The sequence below is a fragment of the Fundulus heteroclitus genome, chromosome 5 (assembly GCF_011125445.2).
Source record: "Fundulus heteroclitus isolate FHET01 chromosome 5, MU-UCD_Fhet_4.1, whole genome shotgun sequence".
Classification (NCBI taxonomy): domain Eukaryota; kingdom Metazoa; phylum Chordata; class Actinopteri; order Cyprinodontiformes; family Fundulidae; genus Fundulus; species Fundulus heteroclitus.
The window spans coordinates 26269537-26279250 of record NC_046365.1 but is presented as its reverse complement, the minus strand read 5'-3'; the positions used below and the strand labels follow the sequence as shown (position 1 = coordinate 26279250).

The following is a 9714-nucleotide window of genomic DNA, read 5'->3' as shown; positions in this document are numbered from 1 at the left end:
ATGTTGGGAATTGGTTTAAATTTTTCTTTCACTATTATGCACTTTGTGTTGTTCTGTCCTTTCAAATCCCACTAAGACACATTGAATTTTGGGGATGTAACATTGTAAAATGTGAACGAGATTATTGGTGTATGAATAGTTTTGCAAGGCACTCCATATGTCCACATTCAGTGCATTGATCCTCTCTCTAAAGGACCACTAAAGGCTGCTTCTCTTTGCCGTGTTTGTTTGGAATCATCTCAGCCTGATGTGTGAAGTTTACAGTCAAGCAGAGGTTTGGCGGGAGCCCCGACGAGTCTCATCCTTGTGGCTTGTTTTATTACACCCAGGAGGAACACTAAAAGCCATTTCTCAATTTTCAACAACACAGCCCTGTTAAGAGGTAGCTCTTCATGTTGTGTACCACCTGATCATAGCCTTCCTGGCAAAATGAATAATTCAGCAGGATTAAAATAATTTTTAGTGACTGTTTTGTTTTGAGTGTTTGTGAAGTCTGGTTGTACTTTAGGGTCTGCACAAGCAGCAATCAGAGCTATTCAAAGGGAGTCGAGTGAAACGGGCAAACTAGCTCAACAACATAATCAGTGAGCTCCTTTTGGTGTGCTGAGGTCTATGTTTAGTCGCTACACACTTCCTCTCACGTGTATACTGGATTGATGATGCTTTTGTGTGATCAGTTAGGATTCCCTTTTGCAAGCTTTCCCTCAAAGGAAAATTAAGGAATGTGGTTTTCGTCCTCCGTTCTGAGTCTCCCATTGCTTTAAAATGTGCTGTCAGTGCCTTTGAGCACATGGTTCATACACATTCTTCATTTAAAAATTTCATATTTTTCTAAATTGAAATGTTCAAGTTTCTTGTTCAATTTTAATACAACTTTTTGATAAAAAAAACAAACTTCAATATAAATAGACAACAAAGAGTTTTACAGGACTGAGGGTTATATTTGTAAACTGCAGCTGCCATAAAAAACAAAAAGAGAAGGATCACCCTTGTTCAGTTCATTTATTCATTTACAGAACACGTTCAAATACAACCTCTGTAACACTGAAGCGCTGTGCAGAGAAATTAAATGAGAAATATGGTAAAAGATTAACTAATAAATCAAAACATTGTACTAAACCAATAAATAAATAAAGTAAATCATCAGTAAAGCATTGAATGGACATTGTGCATTTTTTTGATTGGTGGTGCAGAGTACATTGAAAACAGAACGGGCCTAAAACAGAGTCCTGAGGCACTTAACAACTAAGATGGATGGCTGATGAAAAATACTGACCTAGATAATAGGATAATAACCCTTTTGATAACCTTTCTGCAAATACAAGAATTTATTGACAGACTGCTTCAATGTCAAATTAAAATACCTCAGGATACTCTTTAAAGAGACTAGGATAATTCAACTAAACTACTAAAGTTAAAGAGAATAAGAAAAACGAATTAAGTAGGGGGGAAGAAACAAAACAAAAAACTGCGACCAATAAATCAGTGTAGGGATTTCACAGTTTAGTGTTAATTGTTATGTTTTCTTTTGGCTGAATGCTATATTCCCTCACATTCCCCCTGCAATCAACATCATCGGCTGCACCAGTGCTCCTCCTGCTGCAGTGCAATCATGCTCATTCCAGTCACCTGTTCGCCTGCCTTTTTATACTCCAGTATTTCAGTCAGTTGGTACAAGACTTGTGAAAGCCTAGAGTGACTAGATGTCCTGCGTTCTTTGCCTGCATTGTCTGATCCTGACCAAGTTCTTGTTTTTCCTGCATTTCCTTGTCTCACAATGCCCCTGTCTGTGACCTCATCAGCCTGTTTTTTGGGCAACAACCTAGACTGTATTACAACCACAAACCAGTGTTACTCAATTTTCCCACATGGTTTGTAATTTTCCTTAGGAGTGGCATCTCTGGCATAATAAGTACAGTGGAGCACAAAAACTCAACACCTATAAGCAGCAACAATTTTTTTTTAGTGATGCATACAACCTGACTTTGATCAATTTTAAATTAAACAGATAAATTAGTATGAACAACACACTAAAAATGCCTTTCTATATAAGCTAAATGTAAATTATTTTTTGCACATAAAATTACAAATAGGCTCACTCATATTGTTAATTTATTGAACAGTAAAGATTCACATCGATCCTTCAGTGAGCTAGCAAGGACAACCAACACTAGATAGTTGCACACTATTCGGCAGAACATAAAGGTAACGTGTGCAGTTCCAGTATTTTTATTGGACGGTCCAAGCTTGGGGCCAGAGGATTTGTGCCCCAGGACTGTTTATTGAGAGCGTGTTGGACATGCGCACTGCGACTTCAGATGTTCAGTATTCAAACAAACGTTGGTGGGCCGGCCCCAATGTCCAGTGCCTGAAGAGGATTTAGCCCTCTGAGCTTGTTGGTATTCTGACAGACTTAGATATATAGACACATAATGTTTATGACATGATTTTATTGGTGAGGGAATTTGTCATTTTTACAATATTACTCTATAAAGATTGATCCTGTCCCACTGATTATTGCGAACACAGAGCTCCACAGTGACATCTGGTCGGGCCTGGCACCACTAGCCCCAAATGCAGAGACGCCACAGTTCCTTTGTGTCTAGGGTAGTTCCATGGGCTTATTATTCAACTCCTTTCAGTTCCCCTGCTACACACTCCCCTCACCGAGCTTTTCCACATTACCCTGATTAGTTCACTTGGATTCTGTCATTTATAACATCTCCCTCAGTATATACTTTAACTGGTCTTCATTATTCTGCACAGTGTCCTTCCGCTCCTCTACCTGTGCTCCATGTTGCTGCTCCTTCTGTGATTCCTACTTTATTATTGAATATCTCTTTTTTTTGCCTGCCAGTCTCTGCACTTGGGTCCTTTACCAACCCCAAACATGATATGAAACTGCTAAAGTGGGATGTTTCAAAAAGAAAAAAACTAAAACAAGACATTGTCCACCGCATGAAAGATGCATCCATAGTGCCAGTTTAGATTGTTTTAAACCAATTGCTTTATTTCTGGTCACAAAAATGTACATGTGCATGAATACACTTGCATGCATACAAGTGCGTGCATAAATATATATATATATATATATATATATATATATATATATATATATATATATATATATATATATATATATATATATACCAGTTTCCAATACAATTCTGCCCAAAAGGTAAAAGTGAAGGTCTGACATGGTAAATGATAAAACAGTTCTCAGTACGGTAACTATGTTGCCTAAGCATTAAACAAAATGTGAGAATATTTTTATTTTGCAGATTCTCTTTGAGAATATGAAATATTTCACCATAAGTGGGTTACATCTGAAAATATTTTTTTTCCCAGTACTTAAGAATTCTGAAATCCTTTGCAAGAAAATGCTTAAACAGAGCCAGAGCCTGTGAAGAGCTCTGGAACAGCAGAAAATGCATCCGAGAGGCAGATAATCCTCAGGTGTCACTAAGAGATCACATCTTTATTTGTGGGATTGGGCGACTTATTTAAAGGTTAAAGCCCTGGGCAGATTGTCAAATAAGTCATCATTTCGAGCAAAGCTGCACTATCGAAAGTTATTTGCCATTTCTATGGAAATAGTGCAAAATCCAGTGCTGGCTGGCTGTGCATGCAGAAAACACATTACCTCCCAATTCCTCCATGACAGAACTGCAAATGCGCTCGGAGGTGGTCAAGATGAGACAGATGCTGAAATGAACGCGCATATTCCTTTGCTTTTGCCAACACAGCAGCTTATTGTTGCTCACGCAGACAAACCTTAACCATGTATTTGAATCCCCTCAAACCCATCCACCCACCCGACCATCAAAACACGCTCTCGCTCCCTCCCTGCCTCTGCTCACCCTGGCGCGCGTGCACACACACACACACACACACACACACACACACACACACACACACACACACACACACACACACACACACACACACAAACACACACACACACACAAAGCACAGACGCGTTGCGCGCTCTCGAGCGCAGAACGCGCAACAAGCTAGACCAGCGGAGGGAGCGATCGAGCGAGCGAGAGAGAGAGAAAGAGAGAGAGAGAGAGAGAGAGGAGAGAAGAGGAGAGAAGAGGACGGATGCAAGGCGAGGCCAGGAGTGAGGAAACCTTATCTCTCCTGCTTTTCCAGCTGTTGTCTTTGTGTTTTTCGGCGTGGTTTTTATAAAGCTTCTTCCTTCTTCTCTTTTTAAAGAAAAAAAAACCCTGACAAATCTCAACATCCGTCCCCATGTGTCTCCGCGATTCATCGCGATTGGTCAAGGATGCGGGAGGAGGCTGCTGTCGCGTCGATGTTATTTTCCATTAAAAATACAAGGATGTACGCGATGAACGGCGTCGGACACATGACAAGCAACAACAGCCTTACTCGGTGAAGAAGGGGGCTCGACATCGACGGATGGACGCAAAGCCTAACCGCGGGTTTGTGCAATAATGTGCGCCTGATCATAATTGTTTGTGGCAACCGATCGTGTAAAATCGTTGCCCCCTCCTTCTTTACATCTATCCATCCGTCCATCCCGGAACTGTAAGGCCCCGCATTATCTCTGGACATGAAACCCGTGGGAATTATGATACCGACGTGACGCACAGTCACACACACACACATACACATACACACACACACACACACACACGCACGCACACACACATGCACACACACAGCGCGGCGGGGAAGACGTCGAGGGTGTGAGGTCCAGCAGAGCGCACTGATCACAGGAAGGAGGACGCCCAGTTGTTGTCTGACAAAACGCGCTAATGACGGTCATTTAGACCCAAGCGGATTGGGCCCAACAAATCAAATTTTTTTATTTTTTTATTTTTTATTTTTTTGTTATACACTGGAGCAAGTGGAGCGGGAGGGGGGCAGGAGCGTACAGCGGGTGAGGGAGCGGAGGGACGGGATGCGGGAGACGCAGTGAGCGCGGAGGAGGAGGAGGAGGAGGAGGAGGAAGAAGAAGAGGGAACCAGGAGGATTGACGGTAAGGTATGAATACAGGCTGGATGCACCCCGCCCCTCACATTAGCTCTCTATCTATCCTTATGCACAACTGCACATGTATTATCAATGCCCGAGAACACAACCAGAGCTGCTGCTGCTGCTGTGCTGCTGTTTTGCTGCTGCTGCTGCTGCAGCCTGTGGCCATTTGATCAGTGACAATCATGCGTCTGATGTGCTGAAACTCCTACCTCCGGCTGCCATCAAGCCTGGGTCAGTAGTAGAGGAGAGGCGGTGCTGTGAGTGCTGTGAAATATTCATAGGCATGTGATTGGCCTCAGAAGGTGACACTAACTTGCAAATGTCTGATTGGAGGGGGTGGAGGGAGGGAAGGGGGGGGGGGGGGGGGCAAGCTGGCTCACCAGAGACTGAAGCTGCACCTTAATTCAAATGTCTTGTGTCTTGTGTGGGTTCTAAATGCTTATTCATGACAAACGAGGAGCAAACCCAGCGAGAGGCCAGTATCAATATTTCAGAGCAGGAATGAGAAGACTGGGTCAGTGGAGGAGGAGGCCAACGAGAGAGGAAGCAGAGGGACACAGGACGGATTTTAAATGGAGGAGAAGGAGTCACGCTTGAGGAACAGCTGTCCTCTTGCAGTGTCTGTTTGAGTTTAATATTTTTTGAGTCCAATTGTTGGTAGAGACGCACCGATGAGGCTTTTTCCCTGGCTGAAACCAATTTCCGAATCTTCTTTTTAACCGTGAGGACCGAAAGACATGAAGCGCTGCGGGCTCTACGATAGAGGTAGTAGTGGTAGGAATTATAAGATTGTTTCCTTTTATGAACCCAAGCTGGTGTCCGTGACATTTTTATAATTCTGTTGATCAACTTAGAATGAGTACCTCAAACTACTTGCTGTTGGTGGATCGCTTTACAGACCTGAAATGGCTGGAAGTACTTAAACAAATGCATTTACTGAATAGAAGATTTTCATTCATTTAATTAATTTTTTAGTAATTTTTATTTTATTTTTTTTAACTTTTTTTTTTTGCATTTCACCTTCCAATCAAGGGAAAATTTACTGATTCCTAGCTCCGGCCGCTTGATGCATCCCCAGTGATTTGACAGAAAAAAAAGGAGATTTCCATAACACCTTGAATGTATCAGTAGGAGATCTTTAAAGGCGTTTCGATAGTCTGTGAGGATGAATGTGTGCCTGACGGTGCACGTCGAGAGAGGAAACAAAGATAATGAAGGTTGTTTCCACATTTTCATCAGCCGTCGAGAAAACAAAAGCGATTTGCCTTTGAAGCATGTGTGCGCACACAAACACACAATGTACCATTTTGTTGCTTTATGCTTAGGCCATCTCAAACAGGTTCCCGTCACGTCCCTTTGAATCAGTCAGACACAATGAGTCAGTCTCCCTGTTGCGCTGGGAGCTTTTCACGCATGCAGGCCTCTGAACGCTGTGCAGAACCGTGGGCGGATGGATCAGTGAAACATCAATCCTGTGGTACGAGACTGGACATCAGCAGGGATTTTAGCTGCAATAAAAACACACCGATGCACCGGATAATTTTAGAATCCCCACTAAATTAGAGGGGGGAAATTTTTGATTATTATTTTGGTTAGGAGGACGAAAATGGCTAAATAAATATTCACTACAAGCTTCCGGCTGGCTGCTAGTAACCCAGTGGCAGGTGCCAGAAAGCATCGCGTAGAGTCAATTGCAGATACAATAGAATGAATTGCAAATGGATTGACACCCTTTGAACCTTTTCACATTTTGCCATGTTACAACTTTCAAAACGTGTCATTGAGATTTTTCCTGTGATAGAGCTGCACAAGCAGGTGCATGATGATCAATGGAAGGAACGTTATGCATGGCTTTCAAGCTTTTTTTTCACTGTAAACATCTGGAGTGTGTCATGTGTATTTATATTCAGAGTCGATACGCTGTAGAAATACCTTTCGCTAAAAGAACTGCAGCTGCCAGTTTTTTGAGGTACGACTCTACCAGCTCTGCACGTCTAGAAATTTGACCATTCATCCTTGCAAATTAGTTAACTGCATGGAGAACATTTGGAAAGATACATTTTTTTCAGTCATTGCCACATCATTTCAAATACATTAATGGTGGGACTGGACCATTCTAACGCATGAATATGATTTAATCTAAACCAGTCCATGGCAGCTTGTTGTGAATGGAAACATGACAGCTTGGGTTCTGAGTTCACCTCTGACCTACCTCCTATAAAACATCATACCTCCTATGAGCTGCACTCAGAGAAGAGATGAGAATGGCCTTCTATCAGCTTCATCCTTCTGTGGTTCGACAAAGGTCAATGCTTGCATATTTTCTATGTCGGACTGTAAATGTTTGGATTATGAGTTGTTTTGTCGTGTCTTTATGTGTCTGGCTGCAGCCTGTTATAACAACGTGTAAGAGGCGGCGGTCTCAGATTCGGTGAAGACCAGGGTGGGAAACAGAAGAGGGGAAGCACGCTGCAGCTTAGCCAAGGGTGTGATAACTGCATCTCTGTTCTGGTTCTCAATAAAATGATGGAACTTCATGGAATCAGCGTTTCCTTTTATTTTCTAGAAGAAGCCGTTCCTTTGTTTGTGCCAACGAGAACCCCTTTATTAAACCTTGCACGGTCAACGGGTTACTAGCAGAAGGTTCTAACATACAATACCATGAACAGATCTTTATAAGCTTCAAATATGTGTGCGTTATACAAGAGTCTGTGTGTCTCCCTTGGTGTGTGTGTGTTGCAAGCTAGTGATGTCCAGCTTCATGGCAGCCGGACTTACAATTCTGGTAAACACTTAACTCATGTGTACAAAACACAGCGATTAATTCCGCTACTTGACAGATCTTGATACAAACAATGATATCCAGATGTTTCCTTTCCTTGCTGGCTGCTGGGAGCAGGTCAGCCTGCCCCAGAATGATGTTTATCAAACTTCTACAGTAACCGAGGGATCAGTTATCAATATTTCTGTCAAAGTTGTTTATGGTCATTCTGCTGGGGCGTGGGGGGTGTTCTGCAGCCTCTAAAATGATTTCTTCCAGGATTGCCCTCTATTTGGTTCCATCAATCTTCCCATCAACTCTGATCTGCTTTCCCCACAGCATGGTGCTAGCAGAGGTGGGTTCAGTAGCCAAAAATTGTACTCAAATAGGAGTAGCACTATTTCAACAATTTTTTTACTCAAGTAAAAGTAAAAAGTAGTCAGCCAAGAAATTACATAAGTAAGAGTAAAGAGGTGTTCAGTGATAAGGCGACTCAAGTACTGAGTAACTAATCATTACAGCTGATCTTTTATTATTGGAAAAGTATGTAATCGGACAGATATAAAAATAAGGTTATGTGCAAATTCTGGTATTTTAAAGACAAAACTAAAGTAAAGAAGAAAAAGAACAATAGCAAAATAAATTCAGGCAGAATTAAAACATTGAATGTATATGCAGCATGTTTGAACAATATCTACTGTTTACCGTACGTTCATTTGACCTCCAAATGGCTCAATGCGCTCAGCAGATAGAAAAAACCATCAAAATAACAAAGCTTGTGTACAAATATAAAGTCTCACTTTAACATAAACTCTAGGTTTTTGTCTCCCTGGTTAATCACAGTGGGTAGAGTAGCCAGAAATTTTACTCAAGTAAGTGTAGAAATACTTCTTAATAATATTACTCAAGTAAAAGTCAAAAGTACAGTGCAGTAACACTTTTTCTAAAAGTACATTTTATTCTAAAAGTTACCCAGGTGAATTTAACTGAGTAAATGTAACTAGTTACTACCCACCTCTGACATTGGGTATGGTACGTTCGGAGTTATTTCCATGTTGTAGTATTCTACTTCACAAAGCATTTGTCATATAGGCTAAATAATTAAAATGTTCACCCGTTTGCTGTATCCCCTACAACCCTTCTCAAAAGTGACTTCAGAATCAGATCAGAATCAGAATCAGATATACTTTAATAATCCAAGAGGGAAATTACTGTTTCAGTACAACCGCCATAACATAACATACATCACAAAAATTTCAGGGGGAGACAATATACTGAGGCCATGCAGCCAAGGTCACCGCTTACACGGTGCCCACAGGGCGCTGCCATTTACTCTGTGGAAAGATAGAGGCCACAATAGGAAGGGAGAGGGAAAAACACATATATCACACTTTAGCCTAATAACAGGATAGCGTTTGAGATATCAAAAACCTCTGGCACGAGAAGCACAAATATGACGAGACACATTAGCAGAAGGATAACATTGGAGACTGGTCATGTGTAAGTTCATATGTTCCTGTGGGCATCAGTTATGTGTGTCTGTTTGGGTGAAAGTGTTTATATTTCAATGAACACTCTCCAGAGGTCATTGTCCTTGATGATATCAACCGGCCAACAGCTCTCTTTCAACACCGGCTTTCTACTTGGCATACTTCAATAAAGACCAGGTTTGTGGTGCGTACATGTACTATGGAAGAGTTCTCCCACCTGAACTTTGGATCTTTGCAGCTCTCCCTGAGTTACTATGGGCCTCTTGGCTGCTTTAGGATGAAGGATACAGCAATGAATAAGGGGCCTAACCCTCCTTTAAACTTCCCCACAACTGTATCTCTGACCCGTCTACTGCAAATGCGCTCGAAGATGAGACAGAGGCTGAAATGAACGCGCATATTTCTTTGCTTTTGCCTACACAGCAGCTTATTGTTGCTCACGCAGACAAACCTTAAACA

General features: G+C 41.8%; 1 protein-coding gene across 5 annotated transcripts in view; it reads left to right on the top strand.

The window, feature by feature from the left end:
• The first annotated feature begins 4755 nt into the window (after nucleotides 1–4755).
• Nucleotides 4756–9714, top strand: part of LOC105929283 (adhesion G protein-coupled receptor L1) — a 58800-nt gene continuing 53841 nt past the window's right edge. For 4 of the 5 annotated variants that reach the window (XM_036137307.1, XM_036137308.1, XM_036137306.1 and 1 more), the window contains exon 1: nucleotides 4756–5005. The gene's annotated coding sequence lies outside the window, so the exon portion shown is untranslated. Of the gene's footprint in view, nucleotides 5011–9714 lie in introns of all 5 variants that reach the window. The other variant, XM_021318747.2, reaches the window with a different exon arrangement.